We start from the raw sequence: 24,649 nt of genomic DNA on the forward strand, positions 1-24,649 counted from the left end.
GCAGCCACAAAACCCTCCACCGACTTACGAAGAGCCGGCCACCAAAATCTCCGAGCAATGAGATCTACCGTGGCTCTACTCCCGGGGTGACCAGCAAAAACCGTATCATGATGCTCCTTAAAGAGTTTGTGACGTAGCTCAGGAGGCACGAACAACTTCCCAGAAGGACAACGGGCAGGTGCCTCAGTCTGGGCAGCCTGGACCTCGGCCTCCAAATCGGAATATAGAGCAGAAACAACTACCCCCTCCGCCAAAATGGGACCCGGGTCCTCGGAGTTTCCTCCTCCCGGAAAACAGCGAGAGAGAGCATCAGCCTTCACATTTTTTATCCCAGGTCGGAATGTAACAACAAAATTGAATCTGGAGAAGAACAGAGACCATCTGGCCTGTCTCGGATTCATACGCCTGGCCGACTCCAAGTATGCCAGATTCTTATGGTCGGTAACAACGGTGATAGGGTGCCTGGCCCCCTCCAACCAATGGCGCCATTCCTCGAAAGCCAACTTGATGGCCAACAACTCCCTATCTCCCACATCATAGTTTCTCTCTGCCGGGGAGAGTTTTTTAGAGAAAAAGGCACAGGGTCGCCATTTGGCAGGAGAAGGGCCCTGGGACAAAACCGCACCCACACCCACCTCGGAAGCATCCACCTCAACAATAAAAGGTAAGGAAACATCGGGATGCACCAAGACGGGAGCAGACGCAAAACTCTCTTTAATCTTAGAAAAGGCTGCAAGCACCTCCTCCGACCAAGAGGAAAAATCCGCCCTCTTTTTTGTCATGTCAGTAAGGGGTTTGACAACAGAGGAATAATCCAAAATGAACTTTCTGTAATAGTTCGCAAAACCCAGAAAGCTCATCAATGCCTTCTGATTCTCAGGAAGCTCCCACTCAAGTACAGCACGGACCTTCTCCGGATCCATGCGAAAACCAGAAGCAGAGAGGAGAAAACCCAGAAATTGAATCTCCGATACCATAAAAAGACATTTCTCCAGCTTGGCGTACAATTTATTTTCCCGCAGAATCTGCAGAACCTGAAAAAGATGATCCTGATGGGTCTGAACATCAGGGGAAAAAATCAAAATATCATCAAGATACACCAATACAAATTTCCCCATTAAATGGTAGAAAATACTATTAACAAAATGCTGAAAGACGGCCGGAGCATTCATCAGGCCGAAAGGCATAACGAGATTCTCGAAATGCCCGTTAGGGGTATTAAAGGCCGTTTTCCATTCATCCCCCTCTCTGACCCTGACCAGGTTGTACGCGCCTCTCAAATCCAATTTGGAAAACACCTTGGCCCCAACAATTTGGTTGAAGAGGTCCGGGATCAGAGGAAGGGGATAGGGATCGTGAATCGTGATACGGTTTAGCTCCCTAAAATCTAGGCAAGGTCTCAGAGAGCCATCTTTTTTTTAACAAAAAAAAAACCCGCGGCCACAGGTGACTTTGAGGGACAAATATGCCCCCTCTCGAGACTCTCGGAGATATAAGTTCGCGTTGCGATTCTTTCCGGTTGTGAGAGATTGTAGAGGCGTGCTTTTGGCAGCTTGGCGCCGGGAATGAGGTTAATGGGACAGTCAAACTCCCGGTGAGGAGGTAGCTCCTGAACACCGCTCTCGGAAAACACGTCCGAGAAATCAGAGAGAAAAGATGGCACAGTTTTAGTAGACACCTCTGCAAAAGTCGCTGTGAGACAATTCTCTCTACAAAAGTCACTCCACTCATTTATTTGCCTTCCTTGCCAATCAATAGTGGGGTTATGTCTAGTGAGCCAGGGTAACCCCAAAACTAGAGGAGAAGGCAATCCGTTAAGGACAAAACAAGATATATCCTCCACATGAGTGTCACCTACAGCTAGCCGGATATTGTGAACAATGCCCTTCAGAGATCTCTGTGAGAGTGGAGCAGAGTCAATAGCAAAAACAGGTATATCCTTTTCTAATGTGCAAACCTGAAAAACCATGCATGGCTACAAATTGAGTGTCAATAAGATTGACGGCCGCTCCACTATCGACAAAAATCTCACAAGAAATGACTTTGCTCTCTAGCGCCACCCTGGCAGACAGGAGAAAACGGGAACTGCAGGTCAGAGGAAAAGCATCAATTCCTACATCAACTTTGCCCAAAGTAGCAGATGAAGCAGAATTTGATGATTTACCTTTTGAGGTTTTTCTCTTATTATCGCTCTTAGTACAGTTCAAGAATCTCCTAGAGGGACAAACATTTGCCAAATGACATATGCCCCCACAACAAAAACACACCATACTCTGAGGACTAAATCCTCTTTTATCAGGGGCAAGTCGACCTAGCTGCATGGGCTCCTCCTCAGAGGGGAGCGAGACAGGATGAGGCCCCTGCACACTGAATGAGTCCGCACCACTGCCCCTAGACTGACAATGGCTGGACAGAGAGGTCTCGTTTCTTTCTCTTAGACGCCTGTCAAGGCGTACCGCCAATGACATGGCAGACTCTAAGGACGTTGGTCTCTCATGGAAAGCAAACGCATCTTTCAATCTCTCTGAGAGACCATGACAGAACTGACTCCGGAGTGCAGCATCATTCCAACCCGAATCAGCTGCCCATTTCCGAAATTCAGAACAATAAAGCTCCGCAGACAGTTTGTTCTGGCATAAAACACGTAAGTTAGATTCGGCCAGAGCAACACGATCCGGGTCATCATAAATCTGCCCCAGGGCCAAAAAAAATCTTTCCACGGATCGAAGGGAGGGATCCCCTGATGGCAGCGAAAAAGCCCAAGTCTAAGCATTACCCCTGAGCAGGGAGATGACAATCCTCACCCTCTGCTCCTCCTTACGAGAGGAGTGGGGACACAAGCAAAAATGGAGTTTGCATGCCTCTCTGAAGCGAACAAAATTCTCACTGCCCCCGGAGAACGTTTCCGGAAGTGAGACCTTTGGCTCGCAACAGACTCCATGAGCCGGAGCAGAGCCCAATGCTTGAAGCTGAGTCATAGATTGACGGAGATCCGCTACTTCCAAAGAAAGACCCTGCATGCGGTCAACCAGGCCAGAAAGCGGATCCATGTCAAAAAAGCGCGGTTTTGGTGGATTATAATGTCACGGCTGTATGTGAGCAACAATAGTATACACAGTAAAAGAGCTACTGACCGGACCCAAACTAGGGAGGATAAAGGGTGACCCCTGTCAGACCCTCAAAGCTCTCCCTATTCTGCTAAAGCACATGCCCGGATCCAAATGGCAGAACGAGGCATGCCCACGTGCCTAAGACTGATGACCACTGTAACCCCTACAATAGTGGAAGGGGCACGGCCACCGGTGCCCTACTCAGTATATGGAGGGAACCGTGGCCACCTCAGATCCAGTCAGAAAATAATCAGGTACACAACAATGTCTGTACACTTAGCTGAAGGTGTTGCAGCCGCAGAGAAGACGGATCCAAGGACAGCTGGCAATATCCGGAATGCTTGCTGCAGCAGAACACAGGTCCAGTGAACTGATAGCTACAAGTGAAGATACTAAAGCAAGAGCTACAACTGAAATGAAAACTATAATCCACGCCCTACAATAGGAGGAGGGGTGATATAAAGAGAGGGAAATCAAACGCATGAGGAACAGCTGGGAGGAAGGAAACCAAAAGTAAACAGAGCAGTGAGAACTCCTCCCAGCTCTAGTAGTGACATCATCACAGGGGTGGAGAAACAGAGCTGTGAGAATGTCCCAAAGCTCTGGTAGTGACATCGCGTCACTCCTGATCACTGCACGGCCACCACTGCATCTCCCCAGGAGGCCACGACGGGGACGAGCCTCCCTAGCGTGATCTCTGCTTTCTATTAGCTTCTTCCCCCGTCGCCGGATGTTTTGATCCAAGCAATGGGGAGATGCAGCGGTGGCCATGCAAAGAACAGGAGTGACGTGTGTGTCAGAGAGATTTCGGACAACCCCTTTAATAATTGATATCCTTAGTTATTCACCAAGACTTCGTGATAACTCAATATGCATCTGCTGTGCCCATGATTTTAATGCTGTACGAAGACGGAAGCTTGCTTTATTTATCTCTAGAACTCATGAAAAAAGTGGATTCCCACTTCTTTTTAACCCAAATAAAAAAAATATAAATTACATAAGGTCCCCCCTCTTTCATAACCAGCCTAGGTTTAAAGGGGTTATCCGAAACTATAAAATGCCCCCCCCATATGCTGGGCCACTCACACAGAATATACTTACCCTGCTCCCTGTGCCGCTCCTGGTCCCCACACCGCTGCTTCTCCCCCTGCACCTATGAAAACTTCCAGTGTCGGGGGAGAGCAGCCAATGGCAGACGGGAACGGGCCTCCCTAGCATCGCGGGTAATGCTAGAGAGACTCGTGACCGTTCCCGTCTGCCATTGGCTGCTCCCCCCTGACACTGGATGTTTTCATAGGTGCAGGGGGAGAAGCAGCGGTGCGGGGATCAGGAGCGGCACAGGGAGCAGGGTAAGTATATTCTGTGTGAGGGGCCCAGCATATGGGGGGGGGGGGGAGTTTATAGTTTCGGATAACCGCTTTAACCAACAGCTGAGGGGCTGACATTATCAGGATGAGAAGGTCCATGGTTCTTGGCCCCTTCTCACCATAAAAATACCAGCCGCCTCAAGAGCAGAACCATCACATAAAATGGTTCCACCCCTGACGGCAACCCGGCAGCCCTGAGGCTTTGGGTATCAGGGTAATGTGTGTGTGTGGGGGGGTTAATATCAGCTCTGGGGTAGAAAAACACTGCTGGCTGACAATAAGACCCAGTGATTAAATGGAAAAAAATAAAACCATAATGGAAAAAATCTTTATTTAAAAAAACACACACCAACTACAGCCCTTTTTGACCAATTTATGCAATCAATTAGACACGCCACGTTCATGTAGTCCAGCGAATCCGTCGCAGGCCAAAAGCAGATCTGTGAAAAATGAAATAATTTTACAAATACGATAAGAATAGGTAATGTCGCACTAAAATGAGATGGGGATCCAGCAGAGGTGCACCCACTAACAGACAACACCCAGTCTGATAAGAATAAATATATAAAAGAATAGAAGTATTCTCGGGTAAGCTCTTGCATATCCCACCTAAAGCGATCGCTTCCTACCAATACAGCGGGACGCCGCTGTACGTACAAGCAGCTGATTTACTGTTTAAACAAACTTTCAAAGCTGCATACGCCTGGGACTTTGACTATTAAATTAAATACCTGCTATAAGGATTGGTGCCGGAGTGAATCACCGTGTATGGAATTACACATCAGAGCATGATTAGTGAAAATTACTATCATTGACTATCTGAATATAACATCCTATCCTCAAAATTTATATATATTGGGATCCTATTTATTGATACTGCCTATTTAATATATTTTTATATATTTATATCGTTATTTGTTTAAGTTCAATATTTATACCATTTTATACTACTGCCAATACCAACATTTTATCTGCTCTTTTACCGCTGATATTATACTGTGATTGTTTTATTAGTTTATTGTGATATGTGTAATTAAAGATCCCTATACTTCAAGAGAGTGCCCCACTTCTATTCTTTTATAATTTTACAAATACGTTAAAATTATAAACCTTTGCTTGCCTTTTTCATGATCTACTACTACAGTGTATAACAATAGTTATGCACCCTTGCCCGCACACACACTATTTATGCCCCCTTTGCACCTCCAGGCACAAGCTGTTATGCCTCTTAGCGCACCTGCAGTAGATATTTTTAAAAACATTTTGGCTACAATTTATACTTGCTTTGTAATGCTCTCCATAGCATCATCATCATGCCTCTGTACATTGATGTTGAGCGTCTCATCACACTGGTCCAAGACAATCCAGAAATTTGGGATGTCAATTTGGATCAGTATCACGACCGCTATAAGAAAGATACAGCATGGTCGGACATTGCAGGCCAGATGTTCCACGCTATTTCAGCCAAAGAACATCTTGGTAAGTATATCAGTCAATTTCTTTTGCACTAATGTATGCAGTGTCATGGTATAATGTCCACTTTTTCCATTTTTTTTAATTATAAATTCTTTAGATTTTTGCTCTAGTGAAAGATCTGAAATCAAGATGGGCATCCTGCCAAGATCAGTTTAAAAAACATTAAAACATGGAAGGAGCGGAGATGCACCCAGCAAAAAGAGGCCTTATACATTTGCAAGGCAATTACAGTTTTTAAAGCGTGTGATGGATACGCAACAGTCAGTATATTCTTTCCATATAAATTAATAGTGTTCATGTTTTGGGCAATATGTTTAAAAACTGGAATTGGGCATCGCTGTGCCTTATGCCTCAACGCGTCGTAAGGATGCTACCAGGGCCCAAATTCATGAGCGGGTGCTGAATTATGTTGAGAAGTCCTCTTCTGAAGGATATGAAGAGGCCTTCCTAAGATCTCTGGCACCCCTTTTAAGGCGGGTCCCAGAGGTGGTATGTTATCGGGCCCAAATGGTAGTTGCTACTGTACTGGAGGCATTTGTACCACCTCATGATCCCTCTCCCATACTGCATGCTGTGAATATGTGGCGTATTCAGCAAGATAAGGCCCTTGTTCCACCTGGCTCATCTGCACCATGTACGCAGTATTGGGGGGGGGGGGAATCAACATCCCTCCATTACAATCAGGACTACCATTTGAGGCCCCGTAACATAGCATCTTCTCTTTTTCAAGGAAATCCTTGTGGCCCATCTCTATCTGGACCTGGCCTGTATGCCCCACCTCCTCCTCAACAAAGTCAATATGATCATTGGTCACAGCCATCCTCCTCCGGTAATAGTGGACAGCCATCCACATCCCCTTTGTGTTCCAGCCAAGGCGGCCAAGAAAGATCACAAGACACCTCAGGGTTGCTTTCCACCTCTGGCCATTTGATGGACTTATAATTTCCCTTGCTGAAGTTTTTGCTTCAGGTTCTTTACAGTTTATTTAGTTTAGTAAAAATTCATATATATTTCCTACTTTTTTCAAACCAGCACCTGGATCGTAATTATTATGGAATTGCATGTAAACGGGCGTCATTTTCTATTCTGAAATCCGTCTATATTAGGCGTATTTCCGTGGCAGATAGTGATGCAACAGTTAGTTGCGTCACTATCTGCGACTTTGCCAGGCTCATGCCAGGTCTAAAATTGTGGGCGGGAAAGGGGGATGGGCTGGGTAGTCTGTCTCATTCACCATTTTCTACGCCTGTTTTAGGCGTAGAAAATAGTCTAAATGTAAGACAGCTAGTAAGCTGTCTTACATTTAGAAGTGGCGCTGGATTGGCCAAAGTTAAGGAGAGGCTGACGCCTCTTCATAACTTCAGCGGATCCTCCGCCAGCACAGGGGCTTTATTAAGACTGGCGTCTAAAATGCTGCTCTTAATAAATTTGTCCCTTAATTTAGCCCGTCGTTATTCAACAAAATATATCTGTATAGCGCCACCTGCTGTTTGTTCTTTTCAGTATTTATCCACCTGAGGTGGATGCACATGCTCAGTACCACACATAGTAAACGTTTAGAAATTCTTTAATTTATGATATTAAACAAGTTAACTTTTGCATCCCTGTGAAGTGTATCAATGGGGGATTGAGAGGCACTGGTGGGAGGTGGGCCTAGCATCTACCATTTTCTGTCATGGCAGTCAATATTTGCCATGATGGTGTCAATAAAGTATTGACTGCCATGAGAGAAGTTGCACAGTGAGCTCTGGAAATGTGTCACTATAGTAGGCTGGCATCAGTGAGAGCCAGCAGCTTATTTGAGGACACAGGAGCCCTTCAACAAATTACAGCAAACAATTATTTCCAAATTATTTTATTTTAGAATTTAGGTAACATATGTAAACTATGGAAATCATGTCCACTGGTCACAAGAGCCCAATCAGATGAGGTCCTGTTGCCATGGTACAGAACACGGTACAGAACCCTGTTGCCATGGTACAGAACACGGTCCATTGGTCCACGGTCCACGGTCCATGCAATAAAGATGCTTGAAACCACTGAAAACAAACTAAGAAATCCTAAAAGGCTCTCTATGCTCCTGAAGCAACAGAAAATGGCTTCTGGGTTAATCATGTGACCATCCTGTGGGTGTTCTCAGAAGGTTAGGTCTACAAATAACTGCCAATCAAATTCATTCATTCGTTTTTGACGGACATGAAAAACTGATGCAAAACGGACATAAAAAAGGGACACAGGACAGAGAATGGATGCACACACTGATGCAAAATGGCCATGAAAAACTGACAGTGTGTCAGTTTTTAACGGACGTTTTTTTTTTACTGGTGTGTGCATGTAGCCTATATGCACTGCTCAAAAAAATAAAGGGAACACAAAAATAACACATCCTAGATCTGAATTAATTAAATATTCTTCTGAAATACTTTGTTCTTTACATAGTTGAATGTGCTGACAACAAAATCACACAAAAATTAAAAATGGAAATCAAATTTTTCAACCCATGGAGGTCTGGATTTGGAGTCACACTCAAAATGAAAGTGGAAAAACACACTACAGGCTGATCCAACTTTGATGTAATGTCCTTAAAACAAGTCAAAATGAGGCTCAGTAGTGTGTGTGGCCTCCACGTGCCTGTATGACCTCCCTACAACGCCTGTGCATGCTCCTGATGAGGTGGCGGGAGGTCTCCTGAGGGATCACCTCCCAGACCTGGACTAAAGCATCTGCCAACTCCTGGACAGTCTGTGGTGCAAAGTGACGTTGGTGGATAGAGCGAGACATGATGTCCCAGATGTGCTCAATTGGATTCAGGTCTGGGGAACGGGCGGGCCAGTCCATTACATCAATGCCTTCGTCTTGCAGGAACTGCTGACACACTCCAGCCACATGAGGTCTAGCATTGTCTTGCATTAGGAGGAACCCAGGGCCAACCGCACCAGCATATGGTCTCACAAGGGGTCTGAGGATCTCATCTCGGTACCTAATGGCAGTCAGGCTACCTCTGGCGAGCACATGGAGGGCTGTGCGGCCCTCCAAAGAAATGCCACCCCACACCATTACTGACCCAATGCCAAACCGGTCATGCTGGAGGATGTTGCAGGCAGCAGAACGTTCTCCACGGCGTCTCCAGACTCTGTCACGTCTGTCACATGTGCTCAGTGTGAACCTGCTTTCATCTGTGAAGAGCACAGGGCGCCAGTGGCGAATTTGCCAATCTTGGTGTTCTCTGGCAAATGCCAAACGTCCTGCACGGTGTTGGGCTGTAAGCCCAACCCCCACCTGTGGACTTCAGGCCCTCATATCACCCTCATGGAGTCTGTTTCTGACCGTTTGAGCAGACACATGAACATTTGTGGCCTGCTGGAGGTCATTTTGCAGGGCCCTGGCAGTGCTCCTCCTGTTCCTCCTTGCACAAAGGTGGAGGTAGCGGTCCTGCTGCTGGGTTGTTGCCCTCCTACGGCCTCCTCCACGTCTCCTGATGTACTGGCCTGTCTCCTGGTAGCGCCTCCATGCTCTGGACACTACGCTGACAGACACAGCAAACCTGCTTACCACAGCTCGCATTGATGTGCCATCCTGGATAAGCTGCACTACCTGAGCCACTTGTTTGGGTTGTAGACTCTGTCTCATGCTACCACTAGAGTGAAAGCACCGCCAGCATTCAAAAGTGACCAAAACATCAGCCAGGAAGCATAGGAACTGAGAAGTGATCTGTGGTCACCACCTGTAGAACCACTCCTTTATTGTGGGTATCTTGCTAATTGCCTATAATTTCCCCCTGTTGTCTATCTCATTTGCACAACAGCATGTGAAATTGATTGTCACTCAGTGTTGCTTCCTAAGTGGACAGTTTGATTTCACAGAAGTGTGATTGACTTGGAGTTACATTGTGTTGTTTAAGTGTTCCCTTTATTTTTTTGAGCAGTGTATATATATATATAGCAAGAAAATCGGACTGCACTCCAAACGGTTCTTTAGTAAAACAGTGTAAGTTTTATTCACCCATATGGTGGCAAAAGCGACGTTTCGGCTCGTACATGAGCCTTTCTCAAGCATTGATAAAAAGTGCACAACATATATATATATAGGTGTACCAATCAGACCAATCAATACATCAGCATAATTGGAACTTTACAGAAATCCGTGAAAAAATATCCAAATATTCATAAAAAGACCATGGTCATGATGATTAATAAAGTGACAAGTGCTACAAAAGTGTCAAGTGCAAAATACGATAAAATATCATATAATATTACAGCAGATACATAATTATACACAGCTGTTCCATGTGCATCCATGATTAGTGCTAAAACTTTAATCATAAACATGTGTATAGGGAATAGGCTAATGAGTTAGTACCTGGTGGAGTGATGGTGCCCACATATACTATCGCGCTGTTCAGCGCGTCCCTGGGATGTTACAGCACATGTCCAGACTGCACATACATCATCGGCAGGCGTCCGAGCGGTGGCGCACATGACCAGCGACGTCACACGTTAGTGACGCAACCGGCGCACACTGCAGTCACCAGCCGCGTCCATCCGCCGATGGCAGAGGAAGGCGGTGCATGCGCATAGTCATCATTGGGCTAGCAACCGCCATCTTGAAAAAGGGAACATAACCAGTTCTTATGTAAGATCATTATAGTAAAAGCTGACAGCCTGCGCCGTTCTACATTAAGTCACTATGGGTGAATCCCACTATCAGCAGTATAGAGGAGGTCCCCTCTTTTCCAAGATGGGAAACTCTCCTCCAATTTTCCCCCCAATGCTACTGGCACGTCAGTGCCATCCGCACCGTGGGTGACATTCCTGCTATATTGCGTGACTTAGAGGGTTCTCCTCAATTGGATGTAACAGAACGGTAACTTACGATAAGTCAGAAGTCAGCAATATAAACTAAATCATTATCCTTTAGAAAAACATCCTCCATTATATACAATCGGGACATCCGCACAAACCCCCAGAGAATAAATATGAAATTTTCACAATAAAACAGTCTACATCCTAATGGACTGAACATAGACTATAGGTATGGGCAGGCTCGGACTGGCTCACCGGGAAGCCGGTGAAATGCCCGGTGGGCCCCTTGCCTGTCTGCTTATACTACTGCCAGAGCCACCAGCAGGGGTAGGGCAGTTACTATTCTTTCAGGCACCTGGCTGTTATCAGGGGCTGGACTGCAGCACTGGCACACATAGCATTTTACTTCGGTGAAAGGGACAGCACAATACCTTGCAGCACTTGTTCCTTTCTCCAAAGTAAACTTCACCGACCCGACATGAGCAGACAGCTCCCCCCCCCCTTCCTCTCTGCAGTGTGAGATTCCATCCTGTGTGAGGAGGGGGCGGAGCCAGAGGAGCCGACAGCCGAGGCAGGCAGCAGCAGGAGATGGAGACGCTGCTCTCTCTGTGTCACTGTGCCTCCCTCCAGTATAAAATTCAGTCCTCTTCTCTGGTCCCACTACTCCACACAGCAGCACTGGGGTAAGTTACTGTGGGAGGGAAGTGGGAAGTTAGGAGAGTCCTGAAGCTGCTGCCCCAGCACATCTTGTGTCCCCCTGTTGTTCCAGCCCCTCACAGACCTTTGCCCACCAACTATCTCACCTATACTTTATACAGAGCAAGTGATGTCTCCCAGTGTCCCCCTCTTCCCTCTCATCAGTGGCATTTCACACTTTCCCAGCCCCTCACCCCCACATAATATGTAATGTCTCTGGAGCAGTGGCGTACACACAATCCATGGGGCCCCCCCCCCCAACCTCCCTCCACCAGCAGCAGAGTTAGGCTACTTTCACACCTACGTTAGGTGCGGATCCGTCTTGTATCTGCACAGACGGATCCGCACCTATAATGCAAACGCTTGTATCCGTTCAGAACGGATCCGTTTGCATTACCACGAACAAAAAAAACAAGATAATGCAAACGGATCCGTTTTGACTTACACTAAACGTCAATGGGAGACGGATCCGTTTTCAATTGCACCATATTGTGTCAGTGAAAACGGATCCGTCCTCATTGACTTACATTGTAAGACAGGACGGATCCGTTTGGCTCCGCATGCCAGGCGGACACCAAAACGAATCTGCACAGACGGATCCGCACCTATAATGCAAATGCTTGTATCCATTCAGAACAGATCCGTTTGGCTGCAAGCAGCGTTTTGGTGTCCGCCTCCGGAGCGGAATGGAGGCTGAACGGAGGCAAACTGATGCATTCTGAACGGATCCGCATCCATTCAGAATGCATTGGGGCTGAACTGATCCATTTTGGACCGCTTGTGAGAGCCTTGAAACGGATCTCACAGGCGGACCCAGAAACGCCAGTGTGAAAGTAGCCTAACTCTGCTATATTTCTGTAGCCTGCAACCTCTGACTGCCCAGTTGGGCTGAAACTACTACACCCAGCATGTTCTGGCAGTAATAGTAAATGGATATTGGTGCAATTCTGAGCTACTAGTCTATATAATACATAATATTATATTGTATTATATAGACTAGTAGCTCAGAATTGCACCAATATCCATTTACTATTACTGCCAGAACATGCTGGGTAGTAGTTTTTTTTTTTTTTTTTTTTCTTCACAAATCTTATCTTCACTTCCGGACCGGCACCGGCTTCTTCACGCTCTCCCGAAAGCTTTTCCGGCGCCTTCTCCCTGCTGCGTCTCGCCGTTGTTGTGCGCCTGCGCAGCCTAGGGAAACGTCATGTCCGGTGCGGCCACCCAACAGGAAATGACTAGCCACGCCGCACCCGCACGGGGAGGAGAATCAGGGGGAGGAGACTCACTCAAGGAGGGTAGGGCTGGCACTGCAGCGCAGAAACGCAACACTGGGCGGCAGGCCCCAGGTCGGCCGCCCGGGTTAAGGCTGTTTCACACGAGCGAGTCCATTGCGGGAATCGCGCTCCGTGTGTGAGTGTGATCCTCCGCTCTGGACTTGCAGGAGCGCACGGCATTATCATGATTTATAATGCTATGTGCCTCTGCTTGACCTTATTTCTACAGAATCATACTGACAGCTTTATGTCGCTATGTCCAGAGCAGAGGTTCACACTCACACACTTGTGAAACACTCACTCGCTCGTGTGAAACAGCCCTTATACAGGCAGGCACAGCACTACTGCAGAGCGGGGCCAGGGGTCCACAGGCAGTTGGGCCCCCTTGAGTGCCGGGCCCGGTCGCAACTGCGACCCCTGCATGTACGCCCCTGCTCTGGAGGTTATATCAGCGTTGGAGCGTTATAAGAGGAGCGGCTGATATCAGTCACATATGATGTAATGTCTCTGGAGGTTACCGTATTTTTCGCCCCATAAGACCCCCCCCCCCCCCCCCCTGTGTCTTATGGGGCGAATGCTGACATTTTTACATCGCAGGCTGCGATGTATGAGCGAGCGGGGAGGGACTGGGAGGAGGAGCTGGGGGCCGGCAATTGCGGCGGGGCGGTGCAGTCACTGTACTCCGGCGCCGCCGCTCCAGTGCTGCAATATTCAAATATAAAATGTCTCATTCAATTAAAAGTGATTAAACATGCCCCCCCCCCCCCACTTTTAATATTACCGTACACCCTAACAGCTTCTGTAGAATGCAGGCCGGGCGGCATCATAACTCCCTGATGTCACTTGCCTGCGCCACCTACTTTATGAATCAAGCAGGCGGCGCAGGCACGTGACGTCAGTGAGTAACGCGCTGGCCGCCCGGCCTGCCTGCCTGCCTGCGTAGTACAGAAGCTGTTAGGGTGTACGGTAATATTAGGAGTGAGGGGGCATGTTTAATCACTTTTAATTGAATGAGACATTTTATATTTGTATACTGCAGCACTGGAGCGGTGGGGGGGATCTGTGGATGACAGTTTTATGGGGGACATCTGTGGATGGCACTGTTAAGGGGTGGGGGGTCTGTGGATGGCACTGTTATGGGGTGGGGGGGGTCTGTGGATGGCACTGTTATGGGGTGGGGGGGGGTCTGTGATGGCACATCCATAACAGTGCCATCCACAGATCCCCCATAACAGTGCCATCCACAGATCCCCCATAACAGTGCCATCCACAGATCCCCCATAACAGTGCCATCCACAGATCCCCCCATAACAGTGCGTCATCCACAGATCCCCCCATAAGGCCTCATGCACACGACCGTTGTTGTGTTCCGTTCCGCAAAATGGGGTTCCGTTGTTCCGTTTCCGTTTTTGTTTCCGTGTGTCTTCCTTTATTTTTGGAGGATCACCAGACATGAAGGAAAGTAAAAAAAAATCTAAGTCAAGTTTGCCATGCAAATGATAGGAAAAAAACGGATGCGGACACGTGGACGTGGATTACAATATTGTGTGCCTTCGCGTTTTTTCACGGTCCCATTGACTTGAATGGGTCCGCAAACCGTTTTCCGTGGAAGAAATAGGACAGGTTATATTTTTTTGACGGACTGGAACCACGGATCACGGACGCGGATGACAAACGGTGCATTAGCCGAGTTTTCAACAAACCCATTGAAAGTCAATGGGTCCGCAGAAAATCCCGAAAAACTGAACAACGGACACGGAATAAAACAACGGTCGTGTGCATGAGGCCTAACAGTGAATCATCCACTGATCCCCCATAACAGTGCCATCCCCAGATCCCCCCATAAGTGTCCTTCACACATCCCCCCCCATAACAGTCTCCTTCACAGATCCCCAGTAACAGTGCCATCCACAGACCACCATTAGTTCCAAACCCACCAAAAGCACACCTTTTGGTTAAAAATATTTTTTTTCTTATTTTCCTCCCCAAAAACCTAGGTGCGTCTTATGGGCCGGTGGGTCTTATAGGGCGAAAAATACGGTATATCAGTACTAGAGCGTTATAAGAGGAGCGGCTGATATCAGTCACATAGGATGTAATGTCTCTGGAGGTTATATCAGTGCTGGAGCGTTATAAGAGGAGCGGCTGATATCAGTCACATATGACTGTTGATAGGTCATCAGTATCTGATTGGTGGGGGTCTGACACCCGGGACTAGGGATCAACTGATATAGATTTTTTTTAGAGCCGATAACCTGTGAACTTTCAGGCCGATAGCCGATAATTTATGCCAATATTTTGTGCATTTTCACAAATTCCTACACAAATCTGTTGCTAAATGAAGAGATGCCATTATATATCTAAGATTAAATATTTATACTTAATATTTTGGTGTTTTTTTTTAGTTTAATAACTATCTCCCCCTTAGGGGCTAGAACCTGGATCCCTTGTCCTATTCACCCTAATAGAGCTCTATCAGGGTGAATAGGACGTCACACTCTCCCTGCTGCCCTGTGCATAGTACACGTCAGCAGGGAGCTGACTATGGCAGCCAGGGCATCAGTAGCGTCCTGGCTGCCATGGTACCCGATCAGAGCCCCGCAATTACACTGCTTGGGCTCTGATCAGAAGCTGCCACTGCCACCAATGAACATAACTTGCCCATTAATTAAAATATAGCGACACCTGACCTCTATGAGAGGTAGCTGCGATCCGCGACAGTTAACCCCTCAGGTGCAGCTATATGATTCACCCGCCTCCTATATTTGAATTAATAACTGAGTTAACATCATTGGTGGCGCAATGGCCACAGCCCCTCCCCTCCCCTCCTCCTCCCCTCTTGCCTCTCACTGGTGGCAGCAGCGGCACAGGGGGGAGGGACTGCTTCCTTCTCCCCTGTGCTGCTGAGGGAACATTGATCGCATTGATAGCAGCGCGATCCATGTTCGCGATTCGTTATCGACATATCGGCAAGGTTAGATGCTGATACCGATAACTTTGAAAACCCTGAATATCGGCCGATAATATCGGTAAATCCGATAATCGGTCGATCCCTACCTGGGACCACTGCCGATCAGCTGTTTGAGAAGGCACCGGGGCTCCTGTGAGCCCTGTGCCCTTCTCTGTGATTTTTCTGGGACATGTGATGTCACGTTCATTGATCAAGTGGCCTAGGAGCAGCTCAGCCGCATAGAAGAGAAAGGGGCTGAGCATGATACCAAGCACAGCCACTATACAATGTACGGCGCTAAGCTTGGTGAGCTGTGAGGAGGCCGGGCACTACTGCCAGCACTTCAATAAACTTATCCTTTTGAATATGCAGGAAACATTTCCTTCACTTTGGATATTGTTTAGGCTGGGGGACTGGGTGGTTCATCTAGGACATGGAAGGTCCACGTGTGACTGCTGTCCAAACTGCTGACTGTACATAACAGATACAGTTATCAACTAAATGAGTTGCTTAAAGGGAGTCTGTCATCACAGTTTCACCTTTTTAACCCTTCCCATAGCTTTTGAGCAGCATTACAGTTGATAAAAACGTTACCTTTATAAGCAATCGTGGACTTATAAAACTGGCAAAAATCATCTTAGTAGGATATGCAAATGAGGGCTCGCAAGTGCCCAGGCGCGGCGTCAACCTCGTAGTTGCCGAGATCCCGCACCTGCGCACTGAGTCCATCGGCCGGCGCATGCACACTGCGATGTCCATTCCTGGTACGGCATCACAGTAATTAATGCGCATGTGCCGGCTAACGGACTCAGTGCGCAGGCGCGGGATCTCTGCAAAAGAAGAAGTAAGAAGATGGGCGGGCAGAGGGAAAGGATGGGCGGGGGGAAGCGGCGATAAGGCAGAGCTGCCTGGGCACCTACGAGGTTGACGCCGCCCCTGGGCACTTGCGAGCCCTCATTTGCACATCCTACTAAGATGATTTTTGCCAGTTTTATAAGTCCACGATTGCTTATAAAGGTAACGTTTTTATCAACTGTAATGCTGCTCGAAAGCTATGGGAAGGGTTAAAAAGGTGAAACTGTGATGACAGACTCCCTTTAAAGAGAAACTATTTGATATAGTGCAGTGCACAATACTGTTCTGTTTAGCATACTGTTTCTGTATTGTGTGCTAAAATGCATACATTCATGTGTGCGAGACTGAAAAATGAACAAGTTATATCTCCAGCTCTAGGGTGGGCCCCCAAAATCTATTCCACTGGTGGGCCCTAGGCACCCCAGTCCGACACTGGGTATGGGGGTGGTATGTGAGAGGCACGTTTGCCCTGTATTGCTGTGGATGGTATGCGAAGTATTCCTTCCTGTAGGGGACAGGTTCATTGATAAAAAATATTACAAAAAAAAACGTAAATGGAAAAAGTATTAACAAAAACTAAAATAAGTAAAACTAGGGTATAAGTTTTGGTGTCATGTTCATCACTAATACTTCTGTATCATTTCAGGAACACTTGAACTTTGGGGGAAGATATTATGGAAAACTGATGAGCCTGGATGGTGGATGAGGAGCCCACAATGAATTTCTTCGTTTTATTGTGAAAATTTCATATTTATTCTCTGGGGGTTTGTGCGGATGTCCCGATTGTATATAATGGAGGATGTTTTTCTAAAGGATAATGATTTAGTTTATATTGCTGACTTCTGACTTATTATAAGTTACCGTTCTGTTACATCCAATTGAGGAGAACCCTCTAAGTCACGCAATATAGCAGTAATGTCACCCACGGTGCGGATGGCACTGACGTGCAGGTAGCCTTGGGGGGACAATTGGAGGAGGGTTTCCCATCTTGTAATCAAAGCAAAAGGTGGCTATTTTGAAGAACCTAGAATATGACATATTTTCAGTTGTTTCACACTTGTTTGTTATGTATATAATTCCACATGTTTTAATTCATAGTTTTGATGCCTTCATAGTCATGAAAATAAAGAAAACTCTTTGAATGAGAAGGTGTGTCCAAACTTTTGGTCTGTACTGTATGTGCAGTCTGGACATGCGCTGTAACATCCCAGGGACGCGCTGAACAGCGCGATAGTATATGTGGGCACCATCACTCCACCAGGTACTAACTCATTAGCCTATTCCCTATACACATGTTTATGATTAAAGTTTTAGCCCTAATCATGTATGCACATGGAACAACTGTGTATAATTATGTATCTGCTGTAATATTATATGATATTTTATCGTATTTTTCACTTGACACTTTTGTAGCACTTGTCACTTTATTAATCATCATGACCATGGTCTTTTTATGAATATTTGGATACTTTTTCACGGATTTCTGTAAAGTTCCAATTATGCTGATGTATTGATTGGTCTGATTGGTACACCTATATATACACTCACCTAAAGAATTATTAGGAACACCTGTTCTATTTCTCATTAATGCAATTATCTAGTCAACCAATCACATGGCAGTTGCTTCAATGCATTTAGGGGTGTGGTCCTGGTCAAGACAATCTCCTGAACTCCAAACTGAATGTCAGAATGGGAAAGAAAGGTGATTTAAGCAATTTTGAGCGTGGCATGGTTGTTGGTGCCAGACGGGCCGGTCTGAGTATTTCACAATCTGCTCAGTTACTGGGATTTTCACGCACAACCATTTCTAGGGTTTACAAAGAATGGTGTGAAAAGGGAAAAACATCCAGTATGCGGCAGTCCTGTGGGCAAAAATGCCTTGTGGATGCTAGAGGTCAGAGGAGAATGGGCCAACTGATTCAAGCTGATAGAAGAGCAACGTTGACAGAAATAACCACTCGTTACAACCGAGGTATGCAGCAAAGCATTTGTGAAGCCACAACACGCACAACCTTGAGGCGGATGGGCTACAACAGCAGAAGACCCTACCGGGTACCACTCATCTCCACTACAAATAGGAAAAAGAGGCTACAATTTGCATGAGCTCACCAAAATTGGACTGTTTAAGACTGGAAAAATGTTGCCTGGTCTGATGAGTCTCGATTTCTGTTGAGACATTCAAATGGTAGAGTCCGAATTTGGCGGAAACAGAATGAGAACATGTATCCATCCTCTGATGGCTACTTCCAGCAGGATAATGCACCATGTCACAAAGATTGAATAATTTCAAATTGGTTTCTTGAACATGGCAATGAGTTCACTGTACTAAAATGGCCCCCACAGTCACCAGATCTCAACCCAATAGAGCATCTTTGGGATGTGGTGGAACGGGAGCTTCGTGCCCTGGATGTGCATCCCTCAAATCTCCATCAACTGCAAGATGCTATCCTATCAATATGGGCCAACATTTCTAAAGAATGCTATCAGCACCTTGTTGAATCAATGCCACGTAGAATTAAGGCAGTTCTGAAGGCAAAAGGGGGTCCGTATTAGTATGGTGTTCCTAATAATTCTTTAGGTGAGTGTATATGTTGTGCACTTTTTATCAATGCTTGAGAAAGGCTCATGTACGAGCCGAAACGTCGCTTTTGCCACCATATGGGTGAATAAAACTTACACTGTTTTACTGAAGAACCGTTTGGAGTGCAGTCCGATTTTCTTGCCGTCTATAAGTGGGTAAGCACCAGTTACCATACTTGGACTTTGCACCCGTCCTTCTTTTTTTGTTATACCATCAATTCCGGTGGTGCTGCCGATAGTTTTTTCCATTATATATATATATATATATATGTATATATATATATAAGTAGCTAGCACTAACTGATTTTATTTTATTTTTTTAAAGGCACTAAACCTGAGCAGACGCAGTCAGTAATTGACAATACTGACCGGCGCTCAGCAGGTGCAGGACCCACACACGCAGACGGAACGTGTGTGGGTTCAAAAATCTAAACTATTACTAACTAAAATTGACAAAATTGACTTAAATATAGAACTATATGTGTGTGTATATATATATATACACTCACCTAAAGAATTATTAGGAAGACCATACTAATACGGTGTTGGACCCCCCTTTGCCTTCAGAACTGCCTTAATTCTACGTGGCATTGATTCAACAAGGTGCTGATAGCATTCTTTAGAAATGTTGGCCCATATTGATAGGATAGCATCTTGCAGTTGATGGAGATTTGAGGGATGCACATCCAGGGCACGAAGCTCCCGTTCCACCACATCCCAAAGATGCTCTATTGGGTTGAGATCTGGTGACTGTGGGGGCCATTTTAGTACAGTGAACTCATTGTCATGTTCAAGAAACCAATTTGAAATGATTCGAGCTTTGTGACATGGTGCATTATCCTGCTAGAAGTAGCCATCAGAGGATGGATACATGTTCTTATTCTGTTTACGCCAAATTCGGACTCTACCATTCGAATGTCTCAACAGAAATCGAGACTCATCAGACCAGGCAACATTTTTCCAGTCTTCAACAGTCCAATTTTGGTGAGCTCGTGCAAATTGTAGCCTCTTGTTCCTATTTGTAGTGGAGATGAGTGGTACCCGGTGGGGTCTTCTGCTGTTGTAGCCCATCCGCCTCAAGGTTGTGCGTGTTGTGGCTTCACAAATGCTTTGCTGCATACCTCGGTTGTAACGAGTGGTTATTTCAGTCAACGTTGCTCTTCCATCAGCTTGAATCAGTCGGCCCATTCTCCTCTGACCTCTAGCATCCACAAGGCATTTTTGCCCACAGGACTGCCGCATACTGGATGTTTTTCCCTTTTCACACCATTCTTTGTAAACCCTAGAAATGGTTGTGCGTGAAAATCCCAGTAACTGAGCAGATTGTGAAATACTCAGACCGGCCCGTCTGGCACCAACAACCATGCCACGCTCAAAATTGCTTAAATCACCTTTCTTTCCCATTCTGACATTCAGTTTGGAGTTCAGGAGATTGTCTTGACCAGGACCACCCCCCTAAATGCATTGAAGCAACTGCCATGTGATTGGTTGACTAGATAATTGCATTAATGAGAAATAGAACAGGTGTTCCTAATAATTCTTTAGGTGAGTGTATATATATATATATATATATATATATATATGGAAAAAAATTACCAGCAGCACCACCAAAACAGGAATCAAGTAGAGAGGGTGCAGGTCCGAGTATGGTAACTGGTGCTTACCCACTGATACGGAACAAAGAAATCGGACTGCACTCCAGTTGTGTCTTCAATGAAAAAAGGTTTATTCACCCATAAGTGGCACAAGCGACGTTTCGGCTCGCAATGAGCCTTTCTCAAGCATTGATAGGATGTGAACAAGTTACATATAAAGGGGTGTCAATCATAACAATTAGTGCTTAAACTTAATTGATAATTACAATCATATCTGCAGAAAAATATTACAAATAGAACAACATATTGCCAATTCAATATAATTGAATAAAGTGAAAAAAACAGTGAGTGCATAAAGTGCATAATGTATCAAAATCACATCTGAATTCATCCAAAGCCCTAATTGGTCACAGCTGTATTCTACTCAGGACATGACGATTACAGAAATCATAACGATACACATGTGTGAGAGGAGAAAACAAGTTAATTGGTACCTGGAATAGTGCTAGCGACCACGCTGTCCATCGCGCTGTACAGCGCGTCCTTGCAGTGTCTATGCGCATGTCCCGACCGGCTACTGCGTCATACTACGGCGCCCTCTATGGGACGCAAGCACATGTTCGAGTCACATATCAGTGACGTAGGCGACGTATGCTGCGTCATACTCCGGCGCCCTCTATGGGACGCAAGCACATGTTCGAGTCACATATCAGTGACGTGGGCGACGTATGCTGCAGTAGATACACGGGATGACGTGAACTACCTAAAAAGGAAGCGCATGCGTGTAACTAGTCCCCGGTATACTAACCACCATATTGGATAAGGGAATGCTGCCCTATTGTAAATATATATGATGTATACTATGTAAATTGCCGTTTTCCGTTCCACATTAAGTCACTCAAAATATGGGCAGGTTGGAAGAGTCCCCTCCTTTTCCAAGAAGGAGGCTCAATTCCAATCGTTACCCCAGTCCTGGAAGTACGTCGGTACCATCAGTACTGTGGGCTCCAAACCTGCTATAATACGTGACCAAGAGGGAGTCTCCTCATTATCATGTATCAGAACGTTACTTATTGTTAAGTCGGCAACATAAAATGATATGAACCTAAATTCCATTCTAATAAAAATTGGAAAAAATGAAACAACTGACACAAAAATTCCCTATATTGCACCTTCGGGACATGTGCAAGACACCACAAGAGAACAATACACTGCGTGCAGAATTATTAGGCAAATTAGTATTTTGACCACATCATCCTCTTTATGCATGTTGTCTTACTCCAAGCTGTATAGGCTCGAAAGCCTACTACCAATTAAGCATATTAGGTGATGTGCATCTCTGTAATGAGAAGGGGTGTGGTCTAATGACATCAACACCCTATATTAGGTGTGCATAATTATTAGGCAACTTCCTTTCCTTTGGCAAAATGGGTCAAAAGAAGGACTTGACAGGCTCAGAAAAGTCAAAAATAGTGAGATATCTTGCAGAGGGATGCAGCACTCTTAAAATTGCAAAGCTTCTGAAGCGTGATCATCGAACAATAAAGCGTTTCATTCAAAATAGTCAACAGGGTCGCAAGAAGCGTGTGGAAAAACCAAGGCGCAAAATAACTGCCCATGAACTGAGAAAAGTCAAGCTGCAGCTTGCAGCTGCCAAGATGCCACTTGCCACCAGTTTGGCCATATTTCAGAGCTGCAACATCACTGGAGTGCCCAAAAGCACAAGGTGTGCAATACTCAGAGACATGGCCAAGGTAAGAAAGGCTGAAAGACGACCACCACTAAACAAGACACACAAGCTGAAACGTCAAGACTGGGCCAAGAAATATCTCAAGACTGATTTTTCTAAGGTTTTATGGACTGATGAAATGAGAGTGAGTCTTGATGGGCCAGATGGATGGGCCCGTGGCTGGATTGGTAAAGGGCAGAGAGCTCCAGTCCGACTCAGACGCCAGCAAGGTGGAGGTGGAGTACTGGTTTGGGCTGGTATCATCAAAGATGAGCTTGTGGGGCCTTTTCGGGTTGAGGATGGAGTCAAGCTCAACTCCCAGTCCTACTGCCAGTTTCTGGAAGACACCTTCTTCAAGCAGTGGTACAGGAAGAAGTCTGCATCCTTCAAGAAAAACATGATTTTCATGCAGGACAATGCTCCATCACACGCGTCCAAGTACTCCACAGCGTGGCTGGCAAGAAAGGGTATAAAAGAAGAAAATCTAATGACATGGCCTCCTTGTTCACCTGATCTGAACCCCATTGAGAACCTGTGGTCCATCATCAAATGTGAGATTTACAAGGAAGGAAAACAGTACACCTCTCTGAACAGTGTCTGGGAGGCTGTGGTTGCTGCTGCACGCAATGTTGATGGTGAACAGATCAAAACACTGACAGAATCCATGGATGGCAGGCTTTTGAGTGTCCTTGCAAAGAAAGGTGGCTATATTGGTCACTGATTTGTTTTTGTTTTGTTTTTGAATGTCAGAAATGTATATTTGTGAATGTTGAGATGTTATATTGGTTTCACTGGTAAAGATAAATAATTGAAATGGGTATATACAGTGGGGGAAATAATTATTTGACCCCTCACTGATTTTGTAAGTTTGTCCAATGACAAAGAAATGAAAAGTCTCAGAACAGTATCATTTCAATGGTAGGTTTATTGTAACAGTGGCAGATAGCACATCAAAAGGAAAATCGAAAAAATAACTTTAAATAAAAGATAGCAACTGATTTGCATTTCATTGAGTGAAATAAGTATTTGAACCCTCTAACAAAAAAAGACTTAATACTTGGTGGAAAAACCCTTGTTTGCAAGCACAGAGGTCAAACGTTTCTTGTAATTGATGACCAAGTTTGCGCACATTTTAGGAGGAATGTTGGTCCACTCCTCTTTGCAGATCATCTCTAAATCCCTAAGGTTTCGAGGCTGTCTCTGTGCAACTCTGAGCTTGAGCTCCCTCCATAGGTTTTCGATTGGATTAAGGTCCGGAGACTGACTAGGCCACTCCATGACCTTAATGTGCTTCTTCTTGAGCCACTCCTTTGTTGCCTTTGCTGTATGTTTTGGGTCATTGTCGTGCTGGAACACCCATCCACGACCCATTTTCAGTTTCCTGGCAGAGGGAAGGAGGTTGTCGCTCAGGATTTCACGATACATGGCTCCGTCCATTTTCCCGTTTATGCGAATAAGTTGTCCTGTGCCCTTAGCAGAAAAACACCCCCAAAGCAAAATGTTTCCACCCCCATGCTTGACGGTGGGGACGGTGTTTTGGGGGTCATAGGCAGCATTTTTCTTCCTCCAAACACAGCGAGTTGAGTTAATGCCAAAGAGCTCTATTTTGGTCTCATCAGACCACAGCACCTTCTCCCAGTCACTCTCTGAATCATTCAGGTGTTCATTGGCAAACTTCAGACGGGCCTGCACATGTGCCTTCCTGAGCAGGGGGACCTTGCGAGCCCTGCAGGATTTTAATCCATTGCGGTGTAATGTGTTTCCAATGGTTTTCTTGGTGACTGTGGTCCCTGCTAATTTGAGGTCATTAACTAACTCCTCCCGTGTAGTTCTAGGATGCTTTTTCACCTTTCTCAGAACCATTGACACCCCACGAGGTGAGATCTTGCGTGGAGCCCCAGAGCGAGGTCGATTGATGGTCATTTTGTGCTCCTTCCATTTTCGAACAATCGCACCAACAGTTGTCACCTTCTCTCCCAGCTTCTTGCTAATGGTTTTGTAGCCCATTCCAGCCTTGTGCAGGTCTACAATTTTGTCTCTGACATCCTTGGACAGCTCTTTGGTCTTTCCCATGTTGGAGAGTTTGGAGTCTGCTTGATTGATTGATTCTGTGGACAGGTGTCTTTTATACAGGTGACTAGTTAAGACAGGTGTCCTTAATGAGGGTGACTAATTGAGTAGAAGTGTCTAACCACTCTGTGGGAGCCAGAAC

The sequence above is a fragment of the Bufo bufo genome, chromosome 4 (assembly GCF_905171765.1).
Source record: "Bufo bufo chromosome 4, aBufBuf1.1, whole genome shotgun sequence".
Lineage (NCBI taxonomy): Eukaryota > Metazoa > Chordata > Amphibia > Anura > Bufonidae > Bufo > Bufo bufo.